Source organism: Chroicocephalus ridibundus, chromosome 5, assembly GCF_963924245.1.
Source record: "Chroicocephalus ridibundus chromosome 5, bChrRid1.1, whole genome shotgun sequence".
Classification (NCBI taxonomy): Eukaryota; Metazoa; Chordata; class Aves; order Charadriiformes; family Laridae; genus Chroicocephalus; species Chroicocephalus ridibundus.
In genome coordinates this window covers 15,001,709-15,026,817 of record NC_086288.1, presented here as the reverse complement: position 1 = coordinate 15,026,817, position 25,109 = coordinate 15,001,709, and the positions used below count along the sequence as shown (strand labels likewise).

Below are 25,109 nucleotides of genomic sequence, written 5' to 3'. Positions count from 1 at the left end.
TTCTGCTTGACCTGTCTTGGGTTTTTCCTTCAGGAGACTGACTTGTGGGGTGTAGAGGGGCTGAGAATTCAGAAGTCATCTACAAAAGGAAGAAATAAGGTAATTACGCCTGTACTTTCATCTTTACAGTGTACTGTAAATCTGTAACATTTGGCAGTGAAAGAGGCTGAAGTGTGTCAGTAACGTCTTCCATAACAAGCTAAATTATTATGGAATGTTTTTCAGGGCAAATGAAGGTCAAGAAATGGATGGGGGGAGGGAGGGGAGATGCACCTCCAGAGTCTCTATTAAGAGCAACTGGGTTTGAATTTTACTTACATTCCTCACATATGTGTCTGTGCGAAGACGGTAACACTTCTCGTGATAATTCTTAAAAAGATTGCAACATTTTAAAATGTTACATAGATTTTTCTGGTATAACTTACCCCATTGTCTACAGCAGGACTGCTTATGTGAAAAGGTGAATGAGATTATTTGGTTATCTTTTGACTTCTTGCTTAGTCTGTCTACTCTGATTCTAGTATCATCTGTCTTTAGGAATCAGCATTTCTGCAGTCTTTCCAGTTTCTTCTTGATTTTTCTTAGTAATTTTTAGATTCAGATTTGGAAAACATCATATACAGTCCTGTTCTTTCCTGTTTTTTTTTTCTCTTACAAAGGTAGGAAAAGTACACAATGCCACATTTGTTATATGAGAGAAAAGGGATGGCTTTAAAAATTAGGGAAGAGTTTGGCTAAGTCTGCTTTTTGAGTACAAATATGACTCAGCAATTAAATTTGATGATGAAAAAAAATCAGGAACAAAAGCCAACTAAATTATCTACTACATTAGGGATAAACCCTCCCCCCCAATTTTATCTCAACAGCACAACCTAACAGGCAGCTTTTGAAACTTCAAGACTTTCAAGAACTAGCTGCAAATAAGCGAGCCATCACAAATAAATGTTACTTTGTGAAATTCCTACAAATCTCTTAATTTATTGCTACTTAATTGGGATGGGAAAAAAATGCAATTTAAAATAATTATTTTCAAAATTTTTAAAATTTATTAACTTGGTATTCTGGTATTCTTGGTATAGTGTCAGTAGTAGTTGTACATTGATATGGAGCGGAGCAATGGCATGCTTATATTTTGCTGCAACAGCAGAAACTTATTCTAATTGTTATTGATTACTCTAACCTAATTAGTTTCACAAATATTTCTGAGCTTGTAAAAATACTAAGTTTCTATTTGTATCGCTTTGAATTTGCAGGATACATTGTACTTGTTTTTCTTCAAATGTTTGCCTCTATCTAAAGTTACTTTATAATCATTATTTATTTTTGCTCCTTGCTTTAGTTAGGAGGAAAATGTTGCACAGTGACCAAGTGATCTCAAAAATCAAAGCTTTTCCCACCAATTGATCAAAATAGATCTTAGGTGGAGAGCTGCTATTTGAGGTTATGATTCCTAGGTGTTTGGTAAGCTGATTTAAGGTAGCTAATACTATTCATCACTGAAATAAGAAAAGCCTATGGGACTGGAGAACCGGATAACTTTAAATCTCAGTTTAAGTAGGAAAGTTCAAGTGTACATCTGAAATAATAGCAAATGCTCCACCCCAAATATTCTCAGCATAAAGCACAACATATTTTGATCAGAGAGTATCTAAATGTGATGCTTGCAAGCTTCATAAAATATACATATCCTTCCCTGTCTGATCTTAAAACATTTAGGCTTTAAAGAAATTATTATGAAGTGTCTCATGTTTATGTGTTTTTGCTCTTTTTATTGCATTTTTGGGTAGAGAGGAAAGATAATAAAATAAAAGGACCTTGTAAAGAGAGAAAGCAAATTCTTGTTTATAAAATGGAAGTGAATACTACCAAAAGAAAAAAAGTATAAAGGAGCTTCTGTAGGTATGATTGTATCTACAGTACACCTCAAACTAGGTATTTTAAAGGTAGGTGTGAATAGGGTCCAATTCAGAAGATTTATTGAACAGACTGCAGTTTGCTTGTATACACACCTGGGTTTCCTTTCCATGGAAATCGAGGAGCGTCAAGCCACGTCTTGACCCACTGTGTGCAGGGTGCAGGAAACCCAGCATGCACTTGGGCCTAGCAATGGTGAGGTGCCCCCACTTCAGATGTGTCCAGTGCCTGCTAATTTATGCTCCTTCTCTGCAAGGTAGATTGCCCACAGGACTCTCTGTTAATTAGGCAGCATGGCTACTGCTAGCATCCAACAATTGTGTCCTAAACTGGATGCGATGCTACATTGAAAGGGATATCCACAGCAAAGAGAGGATGGAAGCAGTATTGTGTGAAATATCTGTGTTAAAAATACAGCACTCTAAATGTGTCACCCTTGGTAAAGGTGGTAGTGCAGCGCTGTGCCTTCTGCTGGAGGGAGGGTGATGAAAACAGGAGGGAGGAACCAGGAGCAGTCTGTCTGGGAAGAGGCGGCACTAAGAGGTGAACAACAACCATTGGCATCACTCTGCAGGTGCAGCAAACTGTAGGAAGAGGAAAGAGATGTTCAGCTAATCTGAGCGGAGCAGGGAATGCTTGCTTTGGGATGGGGTACTTGCCTTCTCTGTTTGCTCTGCTTGTGGCCACTTGCTGGCCCTCAAAATACGTGGTTTTGGCATCTTTTCTCCCATTGTAGTACCTGGCATACTGTGGCTTATTACCAGTAGTTGCTGGGTCCTAATGTATCCTCTTTGAGATCTGGTTATGGAATCAAGTCCCACTTCAACGGAGCCCGCAAGCTCCCCTGTGACTTTCCCTTTCTACGCTGGCTCCTTACACCATTGTGCTGCAGCGGCACTGGTGCTGTGGCATAGTACAGAGCTATCTCTGAAAATTGTATGATGTTTTGGAAGAAAGATGTCTGCAAAAAGGTGAAAAGATGTCAACCTGAGTAACAAATTCAGGAATTATGGGAATAAGTATAATTTTTTTTTTAGGAAGGGCCTTCATCTGTGCTTCAAAATTATTCTAATAACCAGATTTCTTGGCTTCCTACATTTATTTAGGCTCATTTATCCTGGTCATCTGGTTTTATTTATTCTGCAAACACCTTCTAGGTAATTTTTCAACCTATTAAGCAGTTTGATTTTGAGAGAAAAAGGTTTTTCAAACCACTTACTACAATTTTCAGTGGCTGTCTTGAGGGAGGACACTATGTCACTGATGAGAATTAGAGTCAAAAATTAAGGGGAGTTTGAGTTGATCTGTTTTGTTGATGTGCTAGATGAGTTACTCAAAATATTTGTGGTTCAGAATCAGTCATGGCTGTTTCTTCTCTCTTAATAGGTTTTGGGGGAAGCTGAGCGAAGGATGGGAGAGCAGTGGGAGTTTAGAGCATCTGGAGGAAGGACTTAATATTGCAAAAGTGAGAAAGAAATTGGAATGCATAGGGAAGAACTGGAGTTACTATAGAGAGGGACAGGGAATAAAAGGATGTAAGTCATAAATCTATAGGAAGAACTTTGATTAGCCATACTCCTTATGAGAGAAGTAATTTAAATGCAGAAATTTTCTGAAGTCTCAGATCTTTTCATTAATCTCCAGGTTAGGACTTTAAAAAGGTTTGCTATAAATTCAGCACTTGATAGTCTCCTCCCATTGGTGCAAGACTTCCCTGTATTAGGTTTTACACCTCCCCCCCCCCTTTTTTTTTTTTCCCTTTCAGAATTAGCACCAAGCAGCTATATGCCACATGCACGTTGCTCTATTATAGGCAAACCCCAGGAAGCTCATTAAGTTTTCTTTATGGCTCCTATGCACTGCTGGAACCATACCTAAGTGGAGTGTTTGACTGTCAGTGATTAGATAGCACAAGGGTATATACTTTAGAAAATATCATAGTTGGCATACAGAAATAGACAAGTGTAACAGCACTGCAGAGGACCATTTATTCAACAGGCATTTCAGTTGCATAAACAGTAACACTTACCGAGTTCCTGACATTGGCTTCCAGCTTCAATAGTAAAATTGCTTCTGAAAGAGCTTCTGTTTAACCATACAGTATGGCAGAAATACATAGATCCTAAATTCAAGAAAACTTGGGATTTCAGAGATGAACAGATTCCTACTAGTTTAAAATTTTACTTTTTTTTACTGTTTATAATTCTTTTTTGAGTGGTTTGATGTAAAATACTTCTTTGAAGGGAAATACCTGTGTGAGAAATGTGACATTGGTGGAATATTTCGTAGGGTTTTGAGGGGAAAATAGTCTTGTTACTCAGATATTTTGGTTTAACGTGATACTTATTGTAAAGACGTTGACAGACTGGAATAATACCAACGGGAAGGCTACTCCAGAAGCAAAACAGGCCAGGTCTGTAACTCATAGTAAGAGTTTTAACTAGTTCTTGTGTTGGTGATCATGAGGAACTAGTGCTGTTATCAAGCTAATCTTTGATAGTACTCTAGTAAAAGCACTACACAGAAATCTTTTCCTTCTTCCTTTATTCCTTCTCCTTTTCCCAAAATTTCTGATTATCTGTTAATGTTCTTGAACTGTTTTTTTTTTTTCATAACCAGCCATGTTTTCTATTTTAGATCTTCCTGCTTTCTTCTGCAGACACACTGCTCTAGATTCATTGCACAGTTTTTGTTATATTTGACTGGATGGGCTGATCTTTCATACTAAAATTAGTTTCCAACACTTAAAAGAAGACAGTAATAAAATGACAGAGAAGATTGTACGGAGACCATGCCCTACAGCGTGTGTACTTTACAAAGTTACCAGGCAGGGCCCACAAAGGTGCTTGTATCACGCGTGTTTGAAACTGTCTTGTAAAAAGTTAGCCAATACATTGCAGCTTAGTATTGAGTATTAGTATTGAGTCTAGCAATTATTATTAGTATAGTAGTATTATAATTTATTATTAGTATTGAGTGTAGCAATGCCATTAGTCAGTGTGTGCTATCTGTATCAATCTCACTTAGAAATGAAAGTGTATTTGAAACATCTGTCCCCTTCTTTAAATTGTTTGATACAGTCTGAGTGGCCCTAAATAAGTCATATTCTCTGTTTCACAGAGCAGCCCTCCTGTTTTTATGTGAAACAACTAACAGTGCTCAGTAACTTTTAATACAGTCTTATGCAATGAGGTGTAAATTGTACCAAAACCATAAAAAAAATCGATTAGCACAATAATTTTCTGAAGTTTTGCCACTTGCATCGTTTTATTAGGGGCGTTGCAGTAATTGCAGGGACCAGTGGGATGCACTCACAGGAGGACAGAACTGGGCAGCTTCTGCCGTGGCTCCTCCGCGCAGCCCACCCGAGCAGCGGCAGAGTGCAGGTCGTAGTCGGCACCTTTCCAACCCCTCAGCCCCGGGCACGGCTCAGTTTGCCCCATACGTTAGAATAGCCATGAGCTGCTCTGATTTCTCTTGTCAGAAAGAGCTCCCTGGAGGCATTCCTCTGTTTCCGAATACTTTGTGTTAGTCAGAGACGCTGCTTAAGATACTCTCTGTCTCTGTGTCAAGGACAGGGAATACGTTGCATAAAGCACTTTGCTCAGAGGCCTGTAAAGGCACCTTTATGTCTCTAATGGACTAGAGCAGTGCATGAGGGATTATTCAGAGGGCAGGAATTATCTTCCCCTTGTTTCAAGAAATATTAGTATCTCACAGACCACATTTTCATTTTCTTACAGCACTTCACAAGCCAAGTGAACGCTTCAGGACAAGTCTGTTATTACTCAGGGACAGTAAAGGATGGGAGGCAATATATTTACTTCTAGGAAGAGTATCTTCTGTCAATTCTCATTTTCTCCTTGTTTTTGAGCTTGCCTCGGAGCAATTCTGGCGAGATCTGAAGGGAATCGCCACGGGAGGTCGCTGTGACAGGAGTCCCTAAGAAGGTCTCAGAGGCCCTCCACTAGGAGAATGGGGGACATTTTTTACTTTCTCTAATAGCTTCTACAAAACTTCACCACCCCCCAATAATAACCCACATACTTGTGTGAGATAGTATAGTTTTTCTGTACCTGAAATAAAATTAGAGACGATACAGTAATGGGTTCACAGCATGGATTATTTCCATGGCAATATATCTTATACTTTGGAAACTACTTGGTCTAGATGATGTTAACCCTTTGTTTTCTAACTAGATGCAAAGAAAGATGCCTGAATTACTACAATCAGCTAATTTGGTACTGTAACTCTTTTTTTTCTTTTTCTTTTTTTAATATCCCCCTTTTCTGTATCCTCCCTGTATCTTTCCTACTCTATTAAGCTGGCATAATTAATTTTCACTCCATTGTGTATTACTTTCTTGCCATCAACTGCAGGTAAAATCGCAGTTCTCCAGCATCTCATCTATATGAGACAAAAGAAGCACTCTTAGACTTTCATATTAAGTACCAAATACCTTAGAGGTGTAGAAGGTGGAAGCTCTGAGCACGTCTCTTTCCCCTTGGGCTATCTTTCAGTGACTTCCGTGCTGTTCCAGTTGGCCCTGGCCTGCTAATACCTAATTAGAAACCAAAAGAATAAATGAACTGATGATGGTTAAATATTTACTACCCCAATTCTATGGTTTTTATATTCTTTGTTTTGTAACCCTGTTGCCAGTGTTGGTTTCCAAAAAAAATCCATAGCAAAGCATGTTACCTGTTACATTTCGACTACAAGGAAAGGGCAAAGAGCCTTTTCTTAAGAGACAGGTTCATCATCAAAGTAATGCACAAAAAATTAAAGAAAACTTTGGAGGAGAATGCTAGAAATGTTGGTTGAAAAGGAGGTCACCCTGTGGATCATTCCTCTCAAGCTAGGACTGTCACCAACCTCAGATCAGGCCAGCCAGGGCATGGACTGCTGGAGCCTGGAGAACTTCCAAGGATGGAGTTTGCACTGCCTCTCGGGCTAACGCCTTCCAGCCCTGCCCTCCCCTCCCAATGAGGAAATCTTTCCACCAGGATGTTACAGTATCCACCAGCAGAGCTGGGCTGTGTTATGTTTCTAAGTGCCCTCCAAGTAGCTGCAGGCTGCATAGCCACCTACTCCCTGAACTATACAAACCCAGCTTCCTCAGTCTCTCCTCACAAGTCATGTGCTGTAGGGCCATTATTATCTTAGTAGTCTTCTGCTGGATTTTCTCCAAATTCTCAACATCTCTCTTGAGCTGGAGAGTCCAAAAACCGGTCACGGTATTTCAGGTGAGCCTCAACAAGCGCTGAGTTAGATGGGTATAATAATTTGTCTTGCTCTGCTGGTGGTTCTTGTGATGTACATGTGGAGTTTGCCTTGTTCTAATGAGAGCACACCCTTTAGCTCATTTTCAACGAGGCATCCACAGTAACCGCCAGACCTTTTCTAGGATAGCTGGTACTCTGCAGGTTGGCTTCCAGCCTGTACTGACACACAAGGTTATTCTGCCCTAGGTGCACAACTTTTTGCTTTTTCTTGTTGAACTTGAGTTGGCCTGATTCTGAAGCTTTTCAAGGTCCTTCTGGACTGACTGGGTAAATCTCCCTGCTCAGAGATTGAATCTCCGAAATGTGGTAAAAGTTCAGACTTAGCCAATTTAACCACATTGAATTAAGTTTATTAGAAGGGCAAGTCTGTTGTTATTAGAGACACATCATGCAGTTAATTTCTTTCCCCTTGCTATAAAACATTTTGAACAAGAGTGTTCTGCTGAAATAGAAGATCTGTGCCTGATCTTGACCCGTGGGCTCTAACTTGCATTATCATCTATTCTGTAAACTCTCTAAGGCCTGAGTTTTATCTTCCTTATTTGTTGTACTGCAGTCAATCCAGATCAGACTAAACCAAAAAGTTTCACCTAGTCCAGTTCAAAACAGGCATTCTAGATTCTGGCTGGCCCATTTCAAATATTATGAGTCTTGTAGGTATAGTTAGTTCACAAGCTAATTTATTTCAGAATTGTCTTAAGCATCAGCAGTTTTTAAAAGGCTACGGTACTAAATTCTGCCAGGACCAAATGCAGCAAATTCTGCTAGTAATTATTGCATTTTATTTCACTGATCAACATAAAGCTATTCCTTGTTTTAAAACACAAAAAATAAGAACAGCATTAAGATCAGTTGGTTTTTTTTCCTATTTTTATTGACTTAAAAGGTCTATTTCTTGCTTTGCTTCACCACTGAATCATTTCAAAATCATTGAAGGCAAAGGTGTTACACTAGTATAAAATCAATAAGAAGGGAGCTAAAAGGGCCATGCTTTCTACATGCAGAGAATGAGAAATGAAAGAGAGGTTTATAATATCATAAACCTTGGAACTCCGTCTGGTAATTACCCCCGATATGGCCTGCCAAGGAAATGACCGCCATCTGCTGCTGCCCACCAGTGCTCTGGAAATACAGTCAGGCTGCTGGTATTCGCTGGAACTAGCAGAAAACTAATCCTCTCCATTTCGGCTCGTAGGATTACATGTAATTGTGTGTAAGATGCAGGCTCAGTCCACACAGATTTTTCAGGCTCTGAAGTTGTGAAGATTGAAGTAGATCACATTTGTCCTAAACTTGCTGTTCAGCTTCCCTCTCTGTATTTGTATTTCATTGCAGCTTTTGTTTTTAAATTGCTGGCAAAAAATAGCTACTTGCTGAGGTTTCAGTGTATTCTCTCTGGCTCATGCATTTACAAGTGCGACTTTTTGTCATAGAGCGGCTTTGAGCTAAAGTTAATCTTTTTCTTTATGAAACTGAGATAGGACTGCTTTTAAAATACAGAAGATGTTTCAAGGTTCTGAGGGAGTTTCGGTAATATACACACATCTCTACAAGGAATATACAGAAACTAGTCTGTGGTAAGACAAAGTGTGATAGAGAAATCTGCTGAAATGAAAGAACTTAGAGCAGGAAGAAATGGCACAGAAAAGTTAGATTACAAGAAGGAGGAGGTGAAATAGAAAAGGAGAGAATTTGTAAAGAATACAGGGGAACCCTGATTCTAGTTTGGCTGTTCCTACGTGCCTCCGACGTTCAATGCAATAATAAAAGGGTACCTTCAATGAAGATTTTCTTAGTAAAATATAAAACAATAGGACTTAGAACAATAATAGAAAAAATACTGTGCAAGTTCCCTAGTTCAAAGTACAGCAAAGAAGTACTAATATATTCAACCGCTAGCTCCTAAAGCTAGAGAATATGGAATTTAGGAAAAAAAATGGGAATATGAATAAGGCAGAAAGGAGAGATGCTGCGGAGGGATTCTGTTTTGTTTGCTCTCCCTCCCCCGTTTCAGATGGATTAAAGAATTATTAAAAATTAAAATGCAAAATCACTCTCAGACAAACCAAGTGAGAATGGCTTCAGCTGAGCTGGGTAATATCGGGATCCCAGGGGGACCCAGTTCTTCTTCATCTGTTTTTGGCTATGATATAAAGGGTGTCTCTGAATCATTTGGAGGGGCCTGCAGCAGTAATAATGTATTCCTTAGAGCTGCGCCGCTCATTGACAGAATGCAGGACAAAAGAGGCAAAAACCACTGGAGAGGCTTTTTGTCAGGGTGAAATGAAGCACTTTGGCTTCTGTGAATGAAAACAAGACTATGGTGGCATTAGATACAAATTAAGGATGAAAATCGGTTCTGCCGTTAAGAGGTGTTTCCCAAGGGATAGCAATCTCAGTTTTTGGTCAGTGTTAGGAGGTAAAAAGGGTGTAGGGCTCCAGCTGAACTCGACTAAATCGTGGCACGTGTTTGCAAAATTAGGGTTGTGAATATTTTAGAAAAATGTTGTAAAGTTTTGTTCATTTAGTTGTGAAAGTATCATTAGTGATTCAGGTGGAAAATGTTACATTGATAGACAGTAGTGGCACAAGGAAAAATAAATCCACGGGCCTTTCAGGCAGTAATGGCCACTGAAGACATAATTTCCATTCCATGACACAGAAAACCCTGTTCCATACACAAATAGGGAGGAAAATAAGGGTTTATGTAGCATGCTAAAACAACCCAGTAATCTATATTAGGGACTCCCATGTGTGAGCTTATGAGAGTGGAAGAGTGGAAACTCCTGTTGCGTACCTGGTGGCTGTTAGTCACACTGCCTTGTGCAAACCCTTCCGCTCCCAGTGCGGAACGTGCAGCCGGCCCTACAGAAGGGAAGGCGGCACAGCGGTTGCCTCTAGCAGCGGGAGGCAGAGGGCATGGCAGAAGGTACTCTCTTTGGTATTGGTCTTCTGGGACAACTGCTGCAGCTCTTTGCTGCTTTTTCCCCCCTCCGTCTTGACTTTCAAGTCCATGCTTTCCTTCTAATTATAAAATAATAAAGGAACCTCACAGTGGTTCTGTGCAATCATCTCAAGGTTTTAGTCCCAATTCTCAACTCGCAATATTTTTATTTCAGCTTAATTTCCTTCTCTCCAGCGATATTACTCCCTGGTTACGTTGAAACACGACTTTCTGAACTATCTTTATGGATAACGTAGAGATGCAAATTCAGCTAAAAGTATATTAAGCAATTTATTGCAAGTGCTGCAGTACAAGGAGGAAGATGGAACCTAACGTGGAAAAAAGATCGTTGTAACATAATTCTATTTCTACCTTTGCCTGTAGTGAGTGAAAGATGGCACAATGCATAACTGTGAAGACAAAGGTACAGTATAATACATTTATCCTTATACCACTCAAGTGAAACAACTGTGAGAAAGATAAGGGTCCTAACCTCACAAGGTATATAAATGATAAATGTGCTATAATATTTCCTATCCTGTTTTTCTCCTTTGATAATGCTGTTATCTCAAGATCTCTGCCACAATATTATAGAATACATTTTATTGTTTTATAAGTTGGTGTGCTATCTTTATAAATAAATACATTCAACCTATCAATATATTAAATGAAAATGCTAACATTTCTCTTAGCATGCCAACAAAATGAATAGCATCTTTAGAGTGCTGTTTGATACACTGAAGCCTAATGATATTTCTTGTTCAGAGTCTGTAGCCATTAAACTTGAAAACAAATAATTAAAATAAATTATACCCTTAGCGTCTACAAACTAAGGAGGCGAATAAAAATAGCTGTGCAGGAGGGAGGTTAACACAGGGATATCTGTTGACAGTGTTATGAAGACCTCAAAGGGATTCGTACGTTCACTGCCTGCAGTGATGTGTGTGAGGAATCCCATGTCAGACTGTTAAGTTTAGCAAACAGGATTTCCAGTAATAGATTTTCAGAAAAATGTGGTTACCCAGGGGTATTGTGTACTTCCCAATTACTCGAACGTTCAGAGAGACTTTGGCTGTTTTCTTCTCTCCTCATCTATGCGTGTGTGTATATGCATGTAATTGGTGGGTTTGCTTGTTTTCTGTGGTTTTCTGCTTATGTGGTGTTGCGCTCGGTGCAGTGAGAGAGATTTCGTGACCTTTAACACAGCTGCCAGTCACTTTCTATAGGTGCCAGCGCAGATACATGCCAGTTTTTCTGATGGTGATGAGTGACTCTTGCCGCCGTTGTCGTTTCGCCTCACAGCTCCTTTTAGTTTTCTTCCTCTGTTATCCTTCGCAATGCTCAGAGGAAAGTTCCCGTGTTTGGGAAACTTTAGGTCCTGAATATTATTAATGCTGAAGGCTCTGAGATGCAGGCTCCTCCGCCGTGCTGAATAGCTAATGACCATGAAGTTTCTACTGCGAGAAAATCATCATTAACAAACCAAAACTCTCAGCTTGGGGCAGGCCATCCTCTTTAGTCTTTTCCGTGTGTTCCGATATCTGTTTATTGGCGCTCATCGTTTCAGAGGAAGGAGCCAACTGAGGTGATATACAAGTAGAAACAAGGAGAGAATTTTAATAAGGAAAGCAGCATGGGCCAAGTGGCCGTCTCTGTACTTTAATATGCCTTGTGGTCTTGTTGTCTCCAAACACATCAGACTATAAATAGCTTCGTTTTCACCAATCTGCTACTCTTGCAGAAGAGAAAAGAGGCACTAGGCAGGGCTACACCATCTTGCTGGGCAAGAGCAACCCACGTCAGCCCCCTTGGTGCATGAGCCGGCATCTGTCCCGCCCACCAAGCGTCTCTTTGGGGTGTTTGTAGGCACGACATATGCCCCAAAGGGCTTATGTCACCCCCAAAAAGGCTGGATCCATTTGCAGCTGTGTGCATACTCAAAAAAAAAAATCAGTCTTTGACAGCTGATGTGACTTACCACCAACCTAAAAGGGAAAAAACGGAGGGACCAGGACAAATGGGTTTGCGGTGGACTGCAAAGGAGGTCCTGTCCCCCTCCACCCCAAAGGATGTCACTAGCTGTGCCAGAGCAAGCAGCCCAGCCTGTTCCCAGTCTCTCGTTACCTGGGTGCCTGAACAGAAGATGAGAACCCACACAACGACTGGAATCCAGACTAATTTGAGATGTGAAAGTTAATTTGCTGTTGGCCTGTAATCTTTAGATGATCTAGGCTTCTCTGAATAAGGCTGGTAACAAGATGTCTCTTTTTCTACCCTGTTCTTCTTTTGTCCCAGCTGCTTTCTCAGGAGATCCTAGTCCATAAACAAAAAGTAGAATAATAAAAAGCCAGAGGGAAATGAAGGAAAGTTTTCACAGAAAAAATTAAAAATTCAGATTCAAAAGATGGGAAGAGTTCTGGCTGACTTCTGATTGGTTTAAAAATCACTTACTTTTCCTAAACTAATGTCTGGAAATAATTTTTTGGCATTTAAAAAGGAGGTGGTATTTTAGATTTAGTTCTCCTTAGGGAGAACTATTGTTAGCTTGAACTTGTATCAGACTTCTTTTTTTGATATAAGTTTCATAATTTTGGGCGTATCAATGAACAGTGTCACATGTACCTGTCTGCCTCTTTGGATTTGAAAAAGAGTAAGAATACTTCAGTGATTCAGTTACAAGACCAGAAGTCAGAAGATCTGGGGACAGATTTAAGACTTGTCTGAATTCATCTTAGCTATTTATGGCTTCAGAGTAAGTAGCCTAATTTACATCAGCTCAAGACCTGCGCTTTACAACCTGTTCCCATCTATTTCCAACTCTGACCAAAAAAACTACTTATGTAAGAAGTCCAGCAAATGACTTAACCCCTGTACCCCGGTTTTCTCTTTTGTAAAATAGGATGATGATGATAATTACATACGTTACTCGGACAGTGATAGCAAACAATGGAATTTGAGATGTTCAGAATGAAACGTTTGTGGAAATATGAAACTGTATGGGAATGATATCTAGGGATATCTTACAAGGAAATGGCAGTTTGATTTTAGAAACCAAGCCTGTTTCATCCATGTTTTTAACCAACTTAAATCACGACTCTTTAAAGGTGGATACCTTCCCCTCCTCACACTGGTTTCGGTACAGCTCCGGACACACTGATAATAAATATAACTAAAAATGCTGAGTTGCTTATGCCATGGGAATGTGCCTAAAGCACACTTCTTGCATTCATTGCCTTTGCCGTTTCTTGGCCTATATGTGTCTTTGTAGAAATCAAAGGTTATTTCAGCCCTGAAAATGGTGTTGCTGTTATTTCATTGTGCTGAGCCTTTCATGCAGTGCGGTAGGTAAAAGAGGTGAGAGAGCTGTCCATTTTGGAAAGAAAAAGCTGAGACCATCCATTTAATGCCACTTAGGACCTATTACAGCAGAATAATTTGGTCATTTAGAATTTTAGATCAAAGTATAAATAGTCTAAAGCTACACTGCATCCCAGAGGTGAGAAGATGGAGACTATTTGCAGTCATAATACCAGATGTTTAGCCATTGCTATAAATTCAACAACAAAAAGTGAAAATAAAAAGCGAGCTGTTAATTGGGGATATTTGGAGTCATGTCACAGGTGAAAGATGATCTAAAATGCTGCTTCGTAGCACAACGCAATAGTGAAATTAGCACATGTCTATTATCACTGCTTGCAACTCTGCAGGAAACTAACGGAAAGAGTTTAATCTTTTCAAGCTCCTCTCAAAGGAGAAATACAGGATTTCACCTGTGTTACTGAGTTTTCCTTCCTCTCTTATTCCTTGCCAAATTCTTACCGCATAGCAGATTTTTATTATTTAATAGTAATAAATTGCCTTGACTGTAGATTGAATAAATAACTGTAGAGATCAGGGTCCTGATCGTTCATTTTTGGAGGCAGCTGTAGTGATCCATTGTGGTAATGGTTAGAAAGGGAAAGGGTGTAGAAAGGAATTCTAAAATTCCCCCTCTTGAACCAGTTTCAGTGAGTTCTCTTTCCAAAGCAGTAAAAGCAAAGGCATTAATTATACATTTCCATTATGACAGAGCCAACATCAGCAGTGACTAAAACATAATTTGTTTAGGTGGCAGTGCAGGCTGTTCTCTGATCAAGTTTTGTTTCCCACAGGGAGGCATCAGTCTTAAATTACACAGCAAGCAGGCAGGAGAAAGGAAGCAAACAATAAAACACTTCCCAGAGGAAGAAAAGAGGAAAATTTGTCTCTCAACGTCCTATTAAATAAATAAATCTACATTTTTTTGTCACTTGGCAAAAAATCAGCAATGGGGTTCAACTTTAATTAAAGGAAGTATGTTTTCTGTGGGGCTTCATAGGATTCTATTTTAGATTTCCAGTGATAAGTTGCTTTTAATGCAAAGGAACTTTCCCACTGGAAGGAAGGAAAAGACGATAGAAAGAAAAATCCTTGGGCAGTGCTGACAACAGGGAAATATGGGATATCTTACTTGTCCTACTGTAATCCATAAAGATAGAGTAAGGTAAGTCTTTAGTAAGGTATGCACAAAACCAGGACCAGTCTCTATCAGCATATTTAACAGCAACACTATATCTATATCTGTATATTTACATACAATTGTATGTAATTGTACATACAAAAGTTAGACATGCATCTTTCTGAGGAAATATGTTTTAAGCTAGAATTCAGTTTAATGCTGTTAAGCAATGGCGTAGTTTTACTTTATCTTCCAGTGGATCTATTATTTTGCATAAATATATGAACATATTTTAGTATCTTACCAAATCAAAGACCCCAAAGGAATGCTTTTGTTATTTGCTTTTAATTTTTGACTGCTATAAAGAACCGTTGGTTGTGATTTTCTATTGTAATTTGACTTTTAATATCATATCCCCTGACTGCTTCAGCCTCTCTTTATTTGGCGTGCATAAAGGAAAAGCAAATATAAGCTGATTTCTTATTATCTCCAACACTTTCAGGAGAAACAATAAAAAACTAGGATGAGCTATGTGCCATTTAACAGGAGCATCTTCCTGTTCAACATACCATTCCCCCTCCAGTGGAGTTTGCTGGCAATTTCAAATGAATGAATAAACAAATCCAAAAATGCACGTCATTTACCCCATGTGCAGCAAATAGTCCTTTGGAACTGCTATTGAGCAAAATTAGATTCTCTCTAATACAAGTGAAAACCTTACATGTCATGAAAATGATTATGGAGAATGTTGTGTGAGCTTAGCAGGTTTGATTTAATTGAAGTAGTTAATAATTTCTGGTTTTAAAAAAATAAGAAAAGATCCTTCTGACCACTTAAACATTCTAAAGCGATTAGATACTAAAGAGAGTCACTGCCAAATATTACTTTGAAAGGGAGTGAAAGCAGCATTGTCTCCTTATTGCAGGCTTAAACTGGTGTGGTTTATTTTATAATTGAAACATTTAGTCATGCTTTAATTATAAAATTAACTATACTATGCTAGTTATTTGGAACCTTAAAATACAGTGGTCTGAGAGCATGTATTTTGATACATCTGTCATTCATAAACGGCCAAGTTGCATCATTGATTCCCCAAAAGGAATGATGAAAACACAGATAAAATGCTATATAAAGCCATAAAAAAATGCTAAGAAAGTGGTCTGGGAACAGAAAATCTCAATCTTTTACATGCATGAACTGCCTGCCTGCCACCAGTAATTTTCTCCTGAACATTTCAGGACAGCTAAGACAAAACCAGGGTGTCTCGCAGGCATGTTGGTTCACTCTTCCTGTGGTGGAGGGCGACTGCAGGAGCGAGGCAGTTCTGCACTGCTGATGTGCGTTTGCCCGTCTTTAATCAACATGGTCAGACAATAAGAGAGATCCTACGAAACTGCGGCAAAGAAGTAAAAGATGTGACTCAGAATGAAACATGAGAAAGATATTCAGCCAAAAATGTGCTCAAAGGATCCAACTTTTAATAGGCGGGATTCATTCCAGTTGGTTTGGTTACACTCCTGAAATGCAGAATGGCAGAGAGACCAGTGAAGTTGGAACCATGAGGTTCAGTCCATCAGACCAAGAGGGAGACTTTACAGCCTGACACATCCAACCCATCTGTGAAAGCCTTTTGCGAAGGCAGGAAATCAAACGAGTAGATGTTGGAAAGGTTTGCTGATAAGTTTTCATCTGTACTGACTCTCTCTTGAGTGTCTAGCTATGGTAGTATAGCTAGTGGGAAGAAGATTCATTGGGAAGAAGAATTAGCATTGGGAAGGAGATTGGGAGGAAGATAAGGCCATAGGAATAGAACGGCTGCTCTTTCCTTGTGTTTTGGTGCACCTGCTGTAAATGAGGTGGTGAGAAGAGGGAACACTTCACTGTCCTGGCAGTGCTCAAGGGCAGGAATACTGCCTGTTCCTGGGAAGACCATCTTGTCTCCTGCCCTAAACATGCCAGTTCATTAAAAGAAGAACTTTTCCTATCTAATACGTACAGTTAAACCTTCCCAGGTGGTCTAAACTTTCACTTCCATCCTTGTTACAGCAGAAATTAAAACCTATGAGTGGAATAAGCTTGAATAATTGGTTCCTACGTTGCTCATAGCAACGATGTTTGCACCACGGAGCACTGGATATGATGTTCTACATCCAGGTCACCATAGCTAATCTTTTCACTTAGTGAAAAGCACTTTTTTTTTGTCTCTTTGCCACAGCCTTTTCAATGGATAAGACAGAGTTGCCCTGATTTATGTTACTGATTTTACTTCAAAGACAGAAAATGATTAAATGACTGGATGGAGGTTTGTAGGTGTATCTTTACAGGGGTATGTACATGCAATCTTATCTGTTGAAAATGGATAATAATATGACAATGAAGTATGTAAATGGGACAAATAAAATGAACGATGCTAATTAGAGCTGAAGAATAATAATCCTGGTCCTGCTAAAGTCAATCGGAAAAACTCCCACTGACTTGGTAAGGTCAGGATTTCAACCAAAACGTCAACACTGAACTATAACAGAATTGTGGACTGGGAAATCTTGTTCTGTATTTACTCTTGCCGAAGGAAATTGTAAAGAAGATTCCAAAATCAAAGCCCTGAATGGAAGTACTTCAAAACATGATGAAAATTCAAATCAAAAATTCAATGTAGTAATTCAGGACCAACCCTACATATCTGTACCTCAGTACCATCTTTGGTCCTTTATAAAGTGTTCATGTTACTAGAAAATTGCTGTTGAGAAATCATTCCAAACTGCGTGACAGTTAAGTGCAATGCCCAAATGGTCTTGCTCTGATTGTCCCTTGATTTGGTTGGGGCAGGAGATTGCGGTGCTGTAGGAGGCAAGAAACTGTTCAAAACAGGAGAGCAGGGGGCGCGAGTGCAAAAACACAATTGCAATGATAGACTCTAGCCTGCTGGAGTAACTACAAAGTGAATTCCTGTGTCATTTGGATAGTTTTTGTTTAGTTTATTTTAAAAAAACCAGTAAAAACCCCTCTTATCTCGCTTTTCTGTATGCCTAATTCTTCATAGTCTTGCCATGTTTTGATAGTTTAGAGCCAAACCAAAAAGAACCAAGTAACTTCAAGAAGTACGTTCATATTTTTTTTTTTTATGCTGGAAACTGTGAAATTAATTGGGCTTTGAATTTTTTTCTGTATTTTCAGATTTTGTTTGTGAGAAGTTAATATTCCTAGAGAGAATTTTGCATCTTTGGTTTTGCTTTCCCTCAAAAACCAGTTATTTAATGATAATATATTATGTGACATTTTACATTCTGTTTGAAAAGCCATCTTTTATTTAACAGTGTTCTGACAGTGTTTTTAAGATAATTTACCTACAGTCATTGTCATTTATTCACACTGTTAAAATATCATGCAGTCTTCATGAATAGGGACACTAAGATCATCTTTGAAAGTTCAAAAATGCATTTTCTGCAACAGCAGCTGTAATAGAGTTGCACTTGGGGAACATTTTTCCTCTGAAGCCTTGTGTTTATGCAGCTTTTATGACCTTAAGGAAAGATCTCAAGCTGATCCATAGTTGTAAGATTATTTTCCTCCTCATAAATATGGCACATAAGACTGACTACCCTGATTTACTGAAATCTCTGAAAACATCTTCGGTTTCTTCATGTTGCAGATGAAAGCTGGGCAGCAGGAAGAGCTTTCCCCCTGCGTAAATGTTCTAGTTTTCATCTGTAGACATCAGGGCTTCCTGGAAGATGCCAGCCTGAAATGGTTTGGATGTGAAAAGTGCCATTTGGTTATTATCCAGACGTAGCGAGCCATTATCTAAATTGTTCTTTTTTGGGGGTACAATGAATGCTGGAATCTCAGTAATTTCCTTTCCAAGCCCATTGAAGTGGACGAAGTTTTGGACTAAACACTGTTGTGAGCAGATTGGAGACCCAGATAAAAGGAATTAAGAAGAGAGGTTGCTCTGGCTGTTCATCTCTCTAATGTGTGTATTTGAAATTTGGAAGTCTGCTGCTGCAGATTGGCTGCTTGTTTCCCCGGCACAGGCGTTCTTAAGTCCCCTTTTAACTTGCTCTCCTCAGCAGGATTTCTTCTACTTGCTAATTGCCAGCAGTGAAAAATCTACAGAGGCAAATTGATGAGGAAGAAAAGGTTTCCAAACCAAAGTGGCTGAAAGAATTCCAGCCGTTGGCTGGGGCGGGGAAGGGGCAAAAAGAAAGGCAAAAAGCTTTTGGTGTTTTACTTTTTCTCTTTTTTTTTTTTTGGTTACAATAAGGAAAAGATCTTTTCCTACTAATTCTATTGACAACGATTTGGCACGTTGGGAAGTATTTCTGCAGAGTCTCATGCTCCCAGCTCCATAAATAGGCAAGAGATCAGTAGTTGAAAATAAACATGGTAACTACAACTTCTAGATACACGTTAAAGATTATGTATTTGCTATTTTTTTCAGCTCCGAATCACAGCATAGCTTGAGCAGAGAGGCATACAGCCCTTTGGTATGGATCAGCAAGGACGTATGTTTTACAGTTTCAAGTAAGTGCATTTCTTTTTCCCTCCTAATCATGCTAAATAGCAGATATTTGTAATACAGAGTGATAGACCTTAAAAAGTAATTGTACATAGGAAATCATCTGCTGGGAGAATTTCTGACAGTTTCTGCAGTTATCTGTTCTTGGCCCAGTACTAGCCAATATCTATATCTGTTAACTGAAGTCATAGCCAAATTGGTATTGTTCTAAATGAAAACAGCATTTGGCTGCGCTGGGCTGGCAGGCTTACTCGGGGCCACAGCGTTAAAGCGAAGTAGTAAATTTTACTGTAGTTTCACAGAGGTAAACTGAAGAGATGGGTAGTTTTTACAGAATTGTCTAGGTCATCAAATATTCTGTATTTCCAATGTGGTGCTGTATCTATATAATCAATTTTTCTCTTGAAAGAAGAATATAAGCCACACTTATTGAGGAGACTTGTAGCATCACAGGTTTAAACCAGGCTCCTTATTTAAAATTTTAAGATAGGATTCCTGGATGGAAACTCAGGAGAACATGGAGTAAAAGTAGGTATTTACTGTTCTACTGTTTGTAACGTTCATGAGAGCATTGTCAATTGTTGGGTAAAGTTTCACTGTAGTTTTAAAATGAGCTCAAGAAAGAGCTGCAGGAGTGATTTGAAGTTAAAAATACCTGCTTTTCAGCAGGAAAGTAAAGAAATAGTAGGAAGCATACTCCTTTAGTACTCACTCAAGAAGGTGGGTTTTGATGATTTTTCAACTGGTGTGCTAACTCACAAGAAATTCTAGGGACAGAAAGGTGAATCTAGTTTCAGATGAAAAATAAAGTATGTTTATAACATAAGATGTAATTAATTACTGAAACAACTCTATCAGGAATATTTTGGTTGAGGTCTTCAAATGAACTTTTAGCTAAACCAGAAATGCTAGATTCTTTGCAAGGCTCACAGGAAGTCCGTTTCTAACGTTCAGAGCTTTCTGTGCTTTTCTCAGAAAAGTTGGGAAGCTTTTTCCATACATTGTCCCTATTCTAATCTCAAACATTTTTCCATGACTCTGTAACAAAGGATGATGGCTTCCTTTTCTGCCAGACAAAAAAGCTGAGTCGCTTGAACTCTTGCACTAGAATGAGAATGAGATCTGGATGTATTTTTTTTTTCTTTGCTGGATTCTTTTCCACACTCATTTTGAACTGTTTGTATCGTTCAAAACAAGACAGAGATGCTAGGTGTTTAATACAGATCTTATCAGCATTGTGTGCATGTTCTTTGGTGTTAAATTCTCCTTTTTTTATATATATCCAAAGACTTCCTCAGACCTTTACCAATGGCAAGCTGTATGTACTGATGTGCTTATAGTTGACGACTCATATATCCTGTTTTCTTAGAAAGGGTCTTTTGTCATAGCTTGAATGTTTTCTTCACATGTATCTTACACTGAATTTTTCTGTATTAAAACTTACTTATTGGCATCCAGGCAATCTGATAATTCTTCAGTGGTTCTCTTAATTGCTTATTATCCTTAAAAACTTTTGTAGATGTGGCAGAGATGCTGGTAATTAGATTGTAGTCCAAATTACTGATGAAAATACAGAAAAGCGTTTGTCAAAATACGGACCCGATAAGGGTTGTTTGTTCTCTATCAGGAAATTAACTTGAAATCTATTTTATTGCATGATCTGTTCATTCCATTTAGAAGTTTTCTTTAGTTAAGTAAAATGACCTGGAGAGTGGAAAATTAACAGAGGTGGCTTTATCAATCAAACCTGCGATTTTCAAAAAAAACAACAAACCCCCCCAAGTTTGCTAGAAAAGATTTAAAGCTGAAAGAACTGTATGAAAAGCCTTTAATTATCATTACGAAGGTTACTTCTCTTAGGGGCATAAGTAGATAGCCCCTATTGAAGATTTATCAGGACTTCCACTTACTGGTTCCCCGGGGCAATTATCTTATCCCATTCTTTTTGGGTACCAAAATGGATGGATATTATTCCCACTTAATGCAGAATCACACTGCAAGGTGAACATCTCAGAAATACTTCAAGCCGTACAGTATTTCCACTTTCACCAAGAGACTGAAACACCCTCCAGGCCAGGCCAGTTCCCCAAAAGAAAGCTGAAGAGCCTGGCAATCACCTGACACACGCCTTGGGATGGAAGCAGCTTTGCTAAGGAACGCTTCCCAGAGAATCAGCGATTCCTGTCATCTCTCTGTAGTTCAGAAAGCAGAAGAAATCAGGAAGGTACAAATATCTGAGGGGGAAAAAAAAGACGTTTAACCAGCCACTGTGTCTTAGGATGTCGCTCCGTGGACTTTTTCTCTAGAGGCTGCCAGAGCCTTGTAGAGCTCAGGTCAAATGCAATAGCAGGCGTGAGGGCACGAAGTGGCCTTCCTGAGCTGCCTCCCCTTCCTTTAGAGTAATACGTGGTCTCTTAAAAGAGCTATATGGGAAAAGCACTGCTGCGCTCTCTGCACGCCCTACAGCAGTGCCAGTAGAGGTGAATGGGTGTGCAAGGAAATCGTTTCGTAACTTATTTTTCTCTGAGCCAAGGCAGAGAGCATGGAAGGGGGAAGTAACCCATTCCCTAGGCTCTCCTGTTGTGATGGTGACTGGTAATTTGCCAACTCACTCAAAATGCTGAGAGGAAACTCAGACTATCTCAAATAAGAAAAGGGGGATGCTGGTCATTTCTCCGAGATCTCAGTGTGAGAATTCCAAATTTGATTTAAAATGCAACATCTGTTCCATCATCCAAATGTACTAGACTATTTTAATGCCAAGTAAGTTTTAATTCTTGTACATATAGGTTTCCAAAGTGAAGACAAAGAAAAGCCATAATAAGAGGTGAGAAGCATTCTTGCTGTATCTTCAGAAATGAACTAGAAATAACACCCAAGTAAGGGAATTATTTATAGATAGCAGAATCTGAAGAGAAATGCCAAGAGATGTCAAAACTGATTGAAACATGCAGCCTTGACAGCTCTGAAATTCATAGGCTGACTGTCTGCCAGAATTTGTGCATGATGCTTTATTTTCTTCAGTCGCTAGGTTTGCCTATCAGCGTGGTATAAATGGGTGAAGGAAAACAAGAAACGAGGGAGCATTTGTTGGCTCTGCTTCCCTCCCCCAGTCTTGCGCGATGTATACTGTTAACCACTCTGATGCAGTTGAAATGATAGAACTAATGCGGCCCACTGAAATACCGCTCTTTTCACTTAGTGCAAAAAAGCAGTTTAAAGTAGAGTTCAAAAAGATTAAATTAGACAAGCTTCCTATGCAAAGTTGATTCTTGATTATGATGCTGAATAATGACTGCATTCTGATCGTTTTAATGCTTCGCCCAACAAACAAAATTATATAGAGAAGCAGCACCAGGTGGGAATGATGTACCACAAGCTCTATTCTCCTGTCAGGGCACATGAGTACTATGCCTTTGCACTGAAATCTTTGAAGTTACACTATTATGAAAAATGTATAATAAAAAGAGAACGAGATATGGTAGTTTTTTCACTGTAGACGTAAATTAATCATAGTTCTATAAGAGTGGCTACATGACATCAGTGTAACTGAGGCAAATTATATAAACAAGCCTCGCAACACCACTGAAAATATAAATATTATTACCCTGTATTATTAGGTCTTTATCTACCTTATTTTCCTTTCACAAAAAGGCAAACTGAACTGTACAATAGTTAACTGACCTATTTAAAGTTCCACAGTATCTTCACAGGTACATCTGAAACTAGATCTCAGATCATCTAACCCCAATTCTGCATAAAGACCAATAAAATGGCTTTCTTTTCTACAAAAAGAAAAATAAATAGGCTTTGAACAATGACATCTTACATAGAAAGGCTTTGTCAGATGTAACACTGTAGGGATTCTCTCTTATTCAGGACCCATTATAATCCAAATCATCCCAGAGACACATATGAAAGCAAGATACATGCCTTGTTCTTCTTGTCCTGTAAACTTTAGAGGTAAACTATCTTAAATAAAAATAGCTATTGTAATTATTCTACAGTTTTAATTTACATGTAAAGCTCTTACAGAGATACAGTAAAATAAGCTCAGAAATATTTTAGGAAGTATTCATCAGATTTCATTACTATACATTTCAAACTGGTATTTTCAAAGAACATCAGTTATCTATTCATAACCACTTCTTAGAGTGGAAAAGTACCTTCTTATAATAAAAGCAAATTTAGGAGTAATACATTAAAATTGCAAAAGAGATTTTTCTACTGATTCGGTGCAAACAGAAGATAAATTAAACACTTCAATATTTCAATAATCATCAGAAATACCTTTCCAGTTTCAAGACGTAGATATGTAATCAATTTTATCTCTCTTTAATTATGTTTCATAGCATAACCTTCTGCTGACAGACTACTCAAGGCTTATGTCAACCAGAATAATAGGTTGCACTTGTTATTGATTTAACTATCACTTCTAGGAACTGATCTTGTGGTTTTATTAGACTGTTTTTAACAGTTCCTTTTGGACAAGCTAATTCTACAGTTCTAAACAAATATAGATCATGTTCTCTCGAGATGTGCGATCGTTATACCTTCCTTTTAATCATCTATGATAATCAATTAAAATTATGGAGCATTCAAGCAGATGTTCAGATGCGTTATGTTGCACGCAGTAAAGATAGAAAGATGAAGTTAAGAAAGAGCATGTATACAAGACAGGTTTACAGAGAATTATTTTATCTGAGAATTGATCCCTTAAAGCTTGTCTGTAGAGTTTTTGACTACAAATCATAAGGATTTTTTTTCCCCATTTCAGTTTCAATATATACCCAGGAATTAAGGAACTCCACCAGGTCCTTCAGGGTAGGAACACCTCCTGACCTTCCATAAAATAACATTCTTTTAAATTTGCTTGAAACTGCCTTAGTTCATGTTTCAAAGTCCTTTCTTTTATATTCAAATCCTAATTCAGTGCTCAGTAAATTAGAAATAGCGAGGCTTTTCTTTCACTGTTGATGCATACCTGTGTTTTCTCTCTTCCCTCTGCTTTTAAACTTTCCCGGCTGTGTGCTTCTGAATAGGCATTTAGATTTCTCCTTTATGGGTTTGTGATCCTTACCTCTAGGTTCATGTGCGCGCATTTACATTCGTACACCACTTGCTATGTGCCCACAACATCTTTCTGCCATACACAGGTGGTCACTACAATCTCAGGGCCAGTACTTTGTAAATACGCCTTGCTCCGCTGAGGTGCACAAGAAGGCTGCTGAATTCTGCGAGCTGAAGGTGCCGTTTACGCTGCAAGCCTGAAGCCTCAGCCTGCAGCGCTGGGCTGTTCAGTACACTAAAACCCAGGAAAGTTTCTGGGGTCCTTAAAGCTCAGTTACGTGAATGGCCAGATTTATACCTGTATTTACGTGCTAAAGGACACACACGCCTGCCTGGTTCTGTTGGGAACCAACGTCCTCGCATACAAGAGACCAAGAATCCGCAGGAATGGCACCAGGCTTTTAAATACTCTCTTTCTCTGAATTTAGGAGTTTTTCTTCCAGAAGGCTCAGCTCACCTGTTTTTCTCATTTGAAACTTCTGGGGTTTTTTGACAGGTGAGGAAAAGGTGAATATTTTTCTTTTCATTTCCATGTTTCCTATGTTTAATTTTCTTCATTGTCTTTCTTTTCCTTAATAGAGTTGAATAATTAATGGAGTTTCTGCCTCCTAACTTTGTAGTACAAACTGGTGAATCATCAGAGATCTTTTCAGTGTTACCTTTAGGGAAACAGGGAACTACCTTCAAAAATCTCCTATTATAGGTAAGTAATTTGATTTCTCTTCTCCATAAATCATTCTTTTTTAGAATATAAAATTAAAGAGATTTCTTGACATTTACCTACCCTTACCTAGGAAGAAAACAAAACTGAAAGACACTTCTTTTATGTTCGCTGTACTAAAACTTTGCATGTCTTTTCAAAGTTAGATGCGTATAAGCTTTACCTTAGTTTAAAATAAAAAT

General features: G+C 38.7%; 1 long non-coding RNA gene across 1 annotated transcript; it reads left to right on the top strand.

The window, feature by feature from the left end:
* On the top strand, window positions 1-24,877 carry LOC134515919 (uncharacterized). Its single transcript, XR_010071164.1, has 3 exons — window positions 1-99; window positions 19,059-19,141; window positions 24,786-24,877. It is a non-coding gene; the product is annotated as an uncharacterized LOC134515919 (long non-coding RNA).
* Window positions 24,878-25,109: the final 232 nt, after the last annotated feature.